Consider the following 11,819-nt stretch of genomic DNA (forward strand, 5'->3'; position numbering starts at 1 on the left):
ATAATTGTTCTACGCAAGCTTGCTATCTCTTCTCCAACTTGCGGTTATTTTTGACTCAAGTCCCATTTCCATAGTTTTTGGTACCAATTTGCTCTATGTTTCGCTAATAGCTTCGCCCAAGGACTTTGTGATTTTTTGTTCGCATTTTTCCTAAATAGTCCCACTCAAGACTATTCCAAATCACACCTTAGCTTGTCGCTCAGTGCCATACAGCCAGAGTTTTAATTCATGAAAGGTACATAACCTTGGTACACCACGTGGTCGGTCCAAACCATCAACCAACCATATGACCGACTTCGAGTCGAGCTAGCGGCTAGGCTCAATATAATGAAATGCGTGTCTTGATGCGGGCTACTGACGGTCTGAACAATGTAGCTCGCTAGCTCGTCTCTAAACTTGTGTTTTGGTCGAATATTGGGTGTTCATGTACCACTTCGGGTAACATGGACTTTGGTGCAACTTTACCACTTGTGCACTTAATTACTTCCCGGTCATTCAAGTCTTTGCCTTCATACTTTCAGGGTAGTTAGGTCTCGTCGAGACCTTTCCATACATATGCCAAACTCATCGATCGGACATCTATAGCCCGAGTTATTCGCGGTACACCGTACCTTACCCTGTTTTTTCCTCAATTGGGTACAAACCTTGGAACACCCATATCGCCCCTTTAGAGACTAGCTGGCACGTTGGCCTCATATAATGATAAGTGCACCTCAACTAGGGCTACTGACGGTCAGAACATTTCAACTTGCTAGCTCGGGCCCACACTTGTGTTTTTCTCGAATATATGGTTCAAGTGTGCCACTTTGGGCACTTTTGGACATTTTGTCCCCACACAACATTCTTGCCTTGGTAGATAGGGTCTTGTGTTTTTGGGCAAAAAGATGCACCAAGATATGGTCTAACTTTCGTTCTTGTACCGCAAAGCGCTACCTCCAACACCCGAGGAGATAGAAAGTGATTATGTTCGGTATATCGGTCTTCCATGGCCTACTATGGTAAGCCCCTGCAGGTATGCAACCGAAGGTGCTTGGTACATGTATTTGGTGCAAAATCGGTGCAAAGTAGGTGTTTCCTTGATCGGGCTATAACTTTCTTGGTTGATGTTGGATTGCTTTGCGGTCTTCGGGGGATAGTTAGGGAACATGTTGGCCAACATTTTCTTATTCCTCAGCCTGGCCGTACCTCCTACCGTCTAGGCGGTATTCATGCTCTAAGTTGGAACTTGTGTTCCTTCGGGCAACTTTTCTGACTTTGACGCTTAATATCTTCCGTTCATATGCAGTCTAAGCTCTGCAACTCTCAGGAAAGCTAGTACTACTCATTTCCTTTCCATATCAGTCTTTGGCTTGTCGATCCAATGTCTACAGCCTTAGTTATTCACGTTCCCTGTGAAGGTAGGTTTTTGCCCATTTTCCAGTTCATGTGGTAACATTCCCGGACTTTGCCGGCTTTCTCTTCATGTGGTAACTTGCTTGCTTGTGTGGTAACTTGGAAGTGTATGTCTGACAGACCCAATCTCGGACTTAGCCGATTTTTCTCTTCATATCATATGGATCAATCACTAGGCCATCTTGCTTGCTTGTGTGGTAACTTGGAAGTGTATTTCTGACAGACCCAATCTGGGACTTAGCCGATTTTTCTCTTCATATTATATGGATCCTGGACTTAGCCGATTTTTCTCTTCATATCATATGGATCCATCACTAGGCCATCTTGCTTGCTTGTGTGGTAACTTGGAAGTGTATTTCTGACAGACCCAATCTGGGACTTAGCCGATTTTTCTCTTCATATTATATGGATCCTGGACTTAGCCGATTTTTCTCTTCATATCATATGGATCCATCACTAGGCCATCTTGCTTGCTTGTGTGGTAACTTGGAAGTGTATTTCTGACAGACCCAATCTGGGACTTAGCCGATTTTTCTCTTCATATCATATGGATCCATCACTAGGCCATCTTGCTTGCTTGTGTGGTAACTTGGAAGTGTATTTCTGACAGACCCAATCTGGGACTTAGCCGATTTTTCTCTTCATATTATATGGATCCTGGACTTAGCCGATTTTTCTCTTCATATCATATGGATCCATCACTAGGCCATCTTGCTTGCTTGTGTGGTAACTTGGAAGTGTATTTCTGACAGACCCAATCTGGGACTTAGCCGATTTTTCTCTTCATATTATATGGATCCTGGACTTAGCCGATTTTTCTCTTCATATCATATGGATCCATCACTAGGCCATCTTGCTTGCTTGTGTGGTAACTTGGAAGTGTATTTCTGACAGACCCAATCTGGGACTTAGCCGATTTTTCTCTTCATATCATATGGATCCATCACTAGGCCATCTTGCTTGCTTGTGTGGTAACTTGGAAGTGTATTTCTGACAGACCCAATCTGGGACTTAGCCGATTTTTCTCTTCATATTATATGGATCCTGGACTTAGCCGATTTTTCTCTTCATATCATATGGATCCATCACTAGGCCATCTTGCTTGCTTGTGTGGTAACTTGGAAGTGTATTTCTGACAGACCCAATCTGGGACTTAGCCGATTTTTCTCTTCATATTATATGGTTCCATCACTAGGCCATCTTGCTTGCTTGTGTGGTATCTTGAAAGTGTATGTCTGACAGACCCAATCTCGGACTTAGCCGATTTTTCTCTTCATATAATATGGATCCTGGACTTAGCCTGTTATTAGGTTATTATATATGGATCCTGGACTTAGCCGATTATTAGGTTATTATATATGGATCCTGGACTTAGCCGATTTTTCTCTTCATATAATATGGATCCGGGACTTAGCCGATTATTAGGTTATTATATATGGATCCTGGACTTAGCCGATATTTCTCTTCATATAATATGGATCCGGGACTTAGCCAATTTTTCTCTTCATATAATATGGATCCGGGACTTAGCCGATTTTTCTCTTCATATAATATGGATCCGGGACTTAGCCAATTTTTCTCTTCATGTGGTAACGTATGCCAATCGCTCACAAGTCATGGGATAAGGGTACTTGTGTTCTTCCATCTTCTAAGTCCCGCACGGGGACATCGTGATCGCCCCAAGTCCGGAATAGCGCCAAGTCAAGCCCCACGGTGGCCGTGCAGGACCTGTTAGCGGCGGCCCCACTGACAGCACTAATCCGGACTTAGAAATTATATCTTTCTAATCGAACACCACACACGCAACACCACCATACCACCATCTCCTTGCAAGTACCTAAGTACCCGCAACTCCATGGTGAAGGCAATGTCACTCCATCACCAACCTCTTTGCATTGCAAGCTCTTGCGTACCTACAACACTCCGAAGAAGGCAACGGCGCGCGATGCTCGACTCCACACACCTCACCACACCACACCACCGATGGCCAGCCAGCCAGCCAGCCCAGCTAAGGGCTAACCCACCAACCAACCACCAATGGCCTAGGCCAGCCGGATCCCACCTTCAAGTCCAAGCACAGCCAAGTGCAAGTACCGCCAAGTGTTCACCAACCAACCATCACACCAGGTCAGCCGGCCAGTACCCACCTTCAAGTGCCATTACCCTCGGGTGCAAGCCCAATCAAGTGTTAACCAACCAACCCGGCCAAGGCAGCCAACAGGCCGGCACCCTACAGCACCGACCCGCCATCACCACCTCAACCGTTGACCATGCAAGTGGCCTCGGACAACAGGTGACACCCGAAGTACATCCGAAGAACGTATATCAAGTGTTTGCTCACCAAGTCCTCAACCAACCCCAAGTACCCGGAGGTACCCAGAGTGTTGGATCCGCCAACCCGTCCCGGCACTCCAAGTCCTTGCGAACCCAAAGTGTTTGCCCGGTAGGGCCATTGTATCACAACGCTTGCGACCATGCAAGTGGCCTCGAACAAGGTGACAGGGGTATCTTCACCAAGTTCTCAACCAACCCCAAGTACCCGGAGGTACCCAGAGTGTTGGGTCCGCCAACCACTACCAGCACTCCAAGTCCTCGCGAACATAAAGTGTTTGCCCGGTAGGGCCATTAGACCACAACGCTTGCTAACCATGCAAGTGGTCTCGGACAACAGGTGACACCCGAAGTACATCCGGAGAGTGTACAACAAGTGTTTGTTCACCAAGTCCTCAACCAACCCCAAGTACCCGGAGGTACCCAGAGTGTTGGGTCCGCCAACCACTACCAGCACTCTAAGTCCTCGCGAACCCAAAGTGTTTGCCCGGTAGGGCCATTAGACCACAACGCTTGCTAACCATGCAAGTGGTCTCGGACAACAGGCGATACCCGAAGTACATCCGAAGAGTGTATATCAAGTGTTTGTTCACCAAGTCCTCAACCAACCCCAAGTACCCGGAGGTACCCAGAGTGTTGGATCCGCAAACCCGTCCCGGCACTCCAAGTCCTTGCGAACCCAAAGTGTTTGCCCGGTAGGGCCATTGTATCACAACGCTTGCTACCATGCAAGTGGCCTCGGACAACAGGTGACACCCGAAGTACATCCGGAGAGTGTACAACAAGTGTTTGTTCACCAAGTCCTCAACCAACCCCAAGTACCCGGAGGTACCCAGAGTGTTGGATCCGCCAACCCGTCCCGGCACTCCAAGTCCTTGCGAACCCAAAGTGTTTGCCCGGTAGGGCCATTGAATCACAACGCTTGCTAACCATGCAAGTGGCCTCGGACAACAGGTGACACCCGAAGTACATCCGGAGAGTGTATATCAAGTGTTTGTTCACCAAGTCCTCAACCAACCCCAAGTACCCGGAGGTACCCAGAGTGTTGGATCCGCCAACCCGTCCCGGCACTCTAAGTCCTTGCGAACCCAAAGTGTTTGCCCGGTTGGGCCATTGTATCACAACGCTTGCTACCATGCAAGTGGCCTCGGACAACAGGTGACACCCGAAGTACATCCGGAGAGTGTACAACAAGTGTTTGTTCACCAAGTCCTCAACCAACCCCAAGTACCCGGAGGTACCCAGAGTGTTGGATCCGCCAACCCGTCCCGGCACTCCAAGTCCTTGCGAACCCAAAGTGTTTGCCCGGTAGGGCCATTGAATCACAACGCTTGCTAACCATGCAAGTGGCCTCGGACAACAGGTGACACCCGAAGTACATCCGGAGAGTGTATATCAAGTGTTTGTTCACCAAGTCCTCAACCAACCCCAAGTACCCGGAGGTACCCAGAGTGTTGGATCCGCCAACCCGTCCCGGCACTCTAAGTCCTTGCGAACCCAAAGTGTTTGCCCGGTTGGGCCATTAGATCACAACGCTTGCTAACCATGCAAGTGGTCTGGAGTATAGGTGATACTGACATACCACCGAGATGGTACATCTAGTATTGGGTCACCAAAACCAAACCAACCCCAAGTATCAACCCGGCATACTCAGAGTGATGGATCCGCCAACCCGTCCCGGCACTCCAAGTCCTTGACGAACCGAAAGTGTTTGCCCGGTAAGGCCATTAGATCACAACGCTTGCTACCCCACGGCGAGCTAAACATGCAAGTGGTCTTAGGCAACAGGTGACACCCGAAATTCATCCGAAGATGGAATATCAAGTGTTTAATCACCAAGCCAGCATCCAAACACCAAGTACCCCGGGAGGACCCGATGCGTTGCGACCATCTCCAAGTTCTTGACGAACCCGCAGTGAAAGGCGGTAAGGCCTCTGGGCCGCAACGCTCGCATGTGTTAACCCGCAAACACCACTGACCGGTCGGTCCACCGCAAGGGTGGGTCCAACTAGTCCACACACGGTATGCCGCATGTGCCCCCCGGGGGGAGCACACCGCACACAACCACCAAGCATGGGTCGCCTGAAAGGATCGAAATGTACATCTCTCTTCAATGCGTAGCGCCCAGCCTGCAAACCCGTCGTTTTCGGGTGGTCTTAGGAGTCGAAACTATTCTTGGAAGATCGGCAAGCACAACGCCTTTTCCCACTTCAGGTACTTCGGCGAGCGCACTCGCGATAGGCTCAGTTTGAGGGTTTCCAATAAATGGAAAGAGTCTATAGAAGACTCAATCCGGTCTCGTGATGTTATTAGCCATCTAGCTAACGACTCCTATACATATACTACCAGCCTGGTTCGGTTACGACCTTAGAGGCGTTCAGGCATAATCCGACGGACGTAGCGTCATACCAAAGTCCGCTCGGACTAGTATTGAGCCATTGGTCCGTACCTGTGGTTCCTCTCGTACTGCACAGGAATTCCATTGAGATAGTACTTGCACACCAGTAGGGTAAAACTAACCTGTCTCACGACGGTCTAAACCCAGCTCACGTTCCCTTGAAAGGGTGAACAATCCTACGCTTTGTGAATTTTGCTTCGCAATGATAGGAAGAGCCGACATCGAAGGATCAAAAAGCCACGTCGCTATGAACGCTTGGCGGCCACAAGCCAGTTATCCCTGTGGTGAGCTGTCAAACGCTGTAGCGTCAACACGTGCTGAGCGTTGCTCCGTGTTTTTTACACAAATTTCGCGTAAAAAGTTTAAAGAACCCACGAAAGTTTGTTTAAATCGTTAAAACTAGTGCCAATCTACAGATTAGTAGTGAAAACCGCATTAAAATCATCGATTTCAACGAAAAATAAGAAAGAAAAGTGTTTGTTTACATTTTGTATGGAGAGCGGCCCGGGGCGTAGCCCCATTTGGGACTACGTGTTTTTCGGTTAAAAAAGTGTCCGGATCCTGGCCGGATGTGGTTTTTTAGATGACAGACGGTGTTTTAAAACGAAAGTCAGAGAAAACCGTATGAAAAAAGACGAATTCAGCGCAAAATAAGTGTAAATAAAGTGAAAGCACGCGGTGCAAAAATTTTGGCAGGTGAAGATTCGATCGTCCATTTTCCAGCCGGATTCGGACTCGAAGATCCGAGCGATTTCACCTAAGCCGAATCGGGCTCCGTGTCATCTGATCCAGTTTTTCAAAAAAGGACCGTTGGTGCCGGATTTTCGTGTCGTTCAAATTGACCGTTGGTGGAGTCGGTGGCCGTTAGTTTGAAGTGGCCGTTAATTCAAATCGGTCGGTAATTCAGATTTACCGGTTATCCAAATTGGCCGGTAATTTTAATTGACCGTTGGCGGCAGTGTGTCCCGGATAGGTGTCCCGGCTGGGGGTGAAATGTTTCAAGTGTCCCGGCTGAAATATTTCATGGACCAACCATCCGGTTGAAATGTTTCAGTGAAACTTTTCAAGGTGTCTCGGCTAAGAGTGAAATGTTTCATGCGTCTCGGCTGAAAAATTTCGAGGTTCGATCATCCCGGCGAAATATTTCAGTGTGTCTCGGCTAAACTTGGTTCCGAACTTGGCCGCCAGGCGGCGCCACCAGTACCAGCGGATTGCCAGCATTGCCACCAGGCGGCGCATCGGGTCGTGGCGGGTGTCTCGGCTCACGGAGATTCCGAACACTGTTACCAGGCGGCGGCACCGGTGCTGAGCTTTTCAACGTCACAACCAGGCGGCGCCTTTAGTTCATCAAGTGTCTCGGCTGGTGGAGATCGCCGGTTTCGCATCCAGGCGGCACTCTGAGTTTTATGGCGAGTGTATCGGCTGGCGGTTTGCGGATTTGACAACCAGGCGGCACCTGATCGCAGAGGAGAACTGAGATAGAGGCTCAGATTTGGAAAGGGGAAAAAGATTGGTTTGGCCTTTTATTTGTTGGAGATTCTATTTCGCACCGGTATTTGGCCTTCCTCCTCTCCCCTTCCCCTTCCCACCTTCGCTTCCCAGACACTCCACCGTGGCTCTCCGCAACCTAACCCATTGCCCACAGGGATTTTCAGGGTTGCAGTAGGGGAATGGAGCAGGCATCGGGGGAGCCTTCGACGCGTCGGTCCGTCAGGCTCCGGTCCACCTGTGACGCTACCGCACCATCGACGAAGGACGACAGGGACGAAGTAACAGGGACATCTTCAACATCATCGGTTGCGCTGCCGTTGACTCGGCAGCGAAAGGGAGGCAGTGTCGCGCCATCGACTGCGACGCCCACTCGGCCGGTGGTGGTGGTGCAGCGGATGGCCCTGCTAGCCAGTGATATGGAGATTTCAGAGGAGAGCGACGAGGACGAGCTCAACTCAACCGTCGTCCAGCAGGTGGCCGAAGCCCCGCAGCAGGAGCTGACAATCGCAAGCCTCAGCAGCGAGTTGAGGGAGCTCCGGGCAACCGTCGAGACTCTCCTCGCTAAGGTTAGCGAGATGGAGACGGGCCGGGCGACGGCAAAGGATGGCGACGTGGAGCTGAAGACAAAGCTGAAGTTGTTGTCTCGTGAAAATCAGGAGCTGAAGCGAGACAACATTAGCCTTCGTGAGCGTGCAGCTGCCTGCGAGCGAGAGATGATGCTACTTCGCAGCGGGATCAGCTCCATGAGCTCGATGGCTTCGATGGAAACTCCACAACAGCTTGGAGGCAGAGTCGGCGGAGGCGAGCGAGACCTCGAACAACGTTCAGCGCCAGCTGGTCAGACACCTCCAGTGGATCAGGAAGCTCCGCGCAAGCGGAAGAGAGTACGCGGGGGAAAGAAGCAGGACCAGGTAGCAGCTGCTGAAGCGCTGACCAATACTGCGCAGTCGACACCAGCGATGCCTGACGTTCCTGTGGGCAGGGCCGCCACCGTCACCGAAAGGTCTTCTGCTCCTAACAACAAGGCCACTAAGAAGATCAAGCCTGGTGCAGTGCAGTCCGAGAAGCGAAACGGATCAACGACAACGTCGTTCGCCAAGATAGTCGGTGGTCGACCGAAGGCGGAAACGACGCAAAGTACAACAACTCGCCGGGAAGAGAGGCCAGGAGTTGTTGTTCTTGAAAGCAACGAAGGCCGCAGTTATCTTGAAGCGTACAAGGCGGTAAGGGAAAAGACGGCAATCGATCAGCACGTCGCCCGGGTTTCGCGGACCGGAGAAAGGTCCATGTCCCTGTACCTAAAGCCCAACACGGACTGCGAAAACGTGCTGCAGGAGGTTCAAGCGGCCATCAAGGAGGTAGGAGTGGCGCGCCTCCTGGTGAACAAACAAACAGTAGCACTAACAGGGATTGATATGCTGGCCACCCCGGAAGATATTTCAGCAGCGATCAAACGCCAGATGGCCCTGACGGTGCCAGCTGATGCGGTGCGCCTCTGGCGGCGCTACGACGGGATGCAGAAGGCGCATCTTAAGCTGCCGCGCTCGCAGTGCCAAATGCTGAATGGTAACAAGATCACCATCGGCAATACACGTGTCGTAATGCAGGCGCTCGCATCGGTCCCAGCAGGAGAGCAGCTCTGCTACCGCTGCTTTGGCAAGGGGCACCGCTCTCGCGAGTGCACCGGCCCTGACTACTCCAAGTGCTGCTTCCGGTGCGGATCGAAGCAGCACAAGGCCAAGGAGTGCAGCTCGGGCCCCAAGTGCCTTACGTGTTCCGGACAACATCAGACAGGTTCACCGGTTTGCAGCGGAAGTGGCCAGCCGTCATGTTCCCGCTAGCTTCGAACACCACTGTTAGAGGGCGTGACGCTGGGTTGAAGATCCTCCAGATCAACTTGGCGCGCAGCAGGGTAGCACAAGACCTCATGCTCCAGACCGCACGGGAGCAAAGGATCGACATTGTGCTGGCGTCGGAGATCTACCGTGTTCCACCCAATAACGGGAACTGGGCGGTGGACTCGACAGCGAAGGCAGCTGTTATTACGACCGGAGCCTTGCCCATACAGCGAGTCTGGGCAAGTAGGGTAGGACTGGTGTCGGTCCAGGTGGCGGGGGTGACCTTCATCTCTTGCTACGCCCCACCAACACCGGGATGGACGGACGAGGACTACCAGCGGCTGCTCGACGAGATCGATATCGAGGCCAGAGCACACCCCCTCGTAGTCTTGGCGGGCGACTTCAATGCCTGGCACGTGCGATGGGGCAGCGCGAGGACGAAGCCGCGTGGTGAAGATCTCGCCGAGGTCGTCGACCAGCTTGACCTGGCGATCTTGAACCGCGGCAGTGTACCCACGTTCGTCGGCAACGGCAGTGCTACTGAAAGTGTGGTCGACGTGTCCTTCGCCAGTCCGGCCATTGAACCCGGTAACGACTGGCGGGTGCTCGACACTTTCACCAACAGTGACCACCGATACGTGAGATTCAGCGTATCCGCGACATCAGTCAGCAGCGCTTCACCACACCAGCAGAGGCAACCGCAACAACAGCACCAGCATCGCGACCGGCAGCGACAACGCGAGCAGATTGGACCGAGATGGAAGTTGCGTCAATTCCATCCCGAAGCCTTCCAGATCGCGCTCCAGGCTTCCGGGTTTGCCGAAGCGGCTGTATCACCGGCGACTCTCACTGCTGGACTTACTAGAGCCTGCGATGAGGTGATGCAGAGGGCACCGCCAGCGCAGTTTTTGGTGAGACCGGAAATGTACTGGTGGACGCAGGAAATCGGCCTTCTCAGGGAGCAGTGCAAGTCATCCGAGGATGCGATTCTGACCGCCGGCACCGGTGCACAGCGAGAGTTGGCCAGAGAACGGCACAGGAGCTGTAAGAAGGAACTAGCCCGTGCCATCAAGGCAAGCAAGGACCGTAGCTTTGATGAGATGATTGCGGAAGCTGAGGACAACGTCTTCGGCACTGCCTACAAGGTAGTAACGTCACGCCTTAAGGGTAGCCGCGTCCCCCCGGAGCGAGATCCTGCGATTCTACAGCACGTCGTGTCGGAACTCTTCCCGGATCATGGCACTTTTGAGTGGCCTGCACCGGATCGGGTCGATTGGGGGCAGACAACGCAGGAGCCAGTGAGGGAGGTATCGGATGAGGAGCTCTTGGCGATCGCGGCGCGGATGGTGCCCACTAAGGCCCCGGGACCCGATGGCATCATCAATGCGGCACTGAGGGTCGCTGTTCGCGAGCACACGGAGACGTTCCGCCGCGTGTTCCAGGAGTGCTTCGATCAATGCACCTTTCCCGCTGACTGGAAGCGACAACGACTTGCTTTGCTACCCAAGCACGGAAGACCTCAGGGCGATCCGTCATCCTTTCGGCCTCTTGGGATGCTCGACGGATCAGGCAAGATCTTGGAGCGGCTGATCTTGGATCGCCTGAATGAACACCTGGAAGACCCAGATCACCCTCGCCTGTCGCCGTCTCAGTATGGATTCAGAAAGGGCAGGTCTACAATTCAGGCGATTGAACGTGTTAAGGAGGCCGGCCAGCGTGCGATGGCCCACCGAATGACGGATCGGAGGGCTAACAAGTGTCTGATGGTGGTGTCATTGGATGTACGCAATGCTTTCAACACGGCGAGCTGGCGGTCCATCGCCAAAGCACTGCAAGAAAAGCACGTTCCGGCATGCCTGCAGCGGATACTGGAAAGCTGGTTTCGGGGACGGCTGCTGGTTTATGAGACGTCGGACGGTCCGGTCACCCGGGAATTGTCGGCGGGAGTCCCACAGGGTTCCATACTTGGTCCGACGCTGTGGAACACCATGTATGACGCCGTCCTGTCCATCGACATGCCCGCCGGTGTAGAGCTCGTCGCCTTCGCTGACGACCTCGTGCTCCTGGCACCAGGACCCACGCCGGCACTGGCCGCGAGTTTGGCGGAGGAGTCTGTGAATAGGGTTGTGGCTTGGATGCGCGAACACCAGCTGGAGCTCGCCGCAGCTAAGACAGATATTGTGATGGTGTCGAAAAAGAAGAAGGATTACAAGAACATCCCGGTTAACATCAACGGCGTTCCTCTTCGTTCGGCAACCGACATCAAATATCTAGGAGTGCGCATCAAACACAATCTAAAGTGGTCAGAGCACGTCAAGCAGGTCACTCAAAAGGCTTCTCGAGTAGCGGCAGCACTTGCACTGCTGATG

At 52.3% G+C, this 11,819-nt stretch overlaps 1 pseudogene; it reads right to left on the bottom strand.

The window, feature by feature from the left end:
- Positions 1–5,781: 5,781 nt before the first annotated feature.
- Positions 5,782–11,819, bottom strand: part of LOC131292717 (large subunit ribosomal RNA) — an 11,105-nt pseudogene continuing 5,067 nt past the window's right edge.

Source organism: Anopheles ziemanni, assembly GCF_943734765.1.
Source record: "Anopheles ziemanni chromosome X unlocalized genomic scaffold, idAnoZiCoDA_A2_x.2 X_unloc_9, whole genome shotgun sequence".
NCBI lineage: Eukaryota > Metazoa > Arthropoda > Insecta > Diptera > Culicidae > Anopheles > Anopheles ziemanni.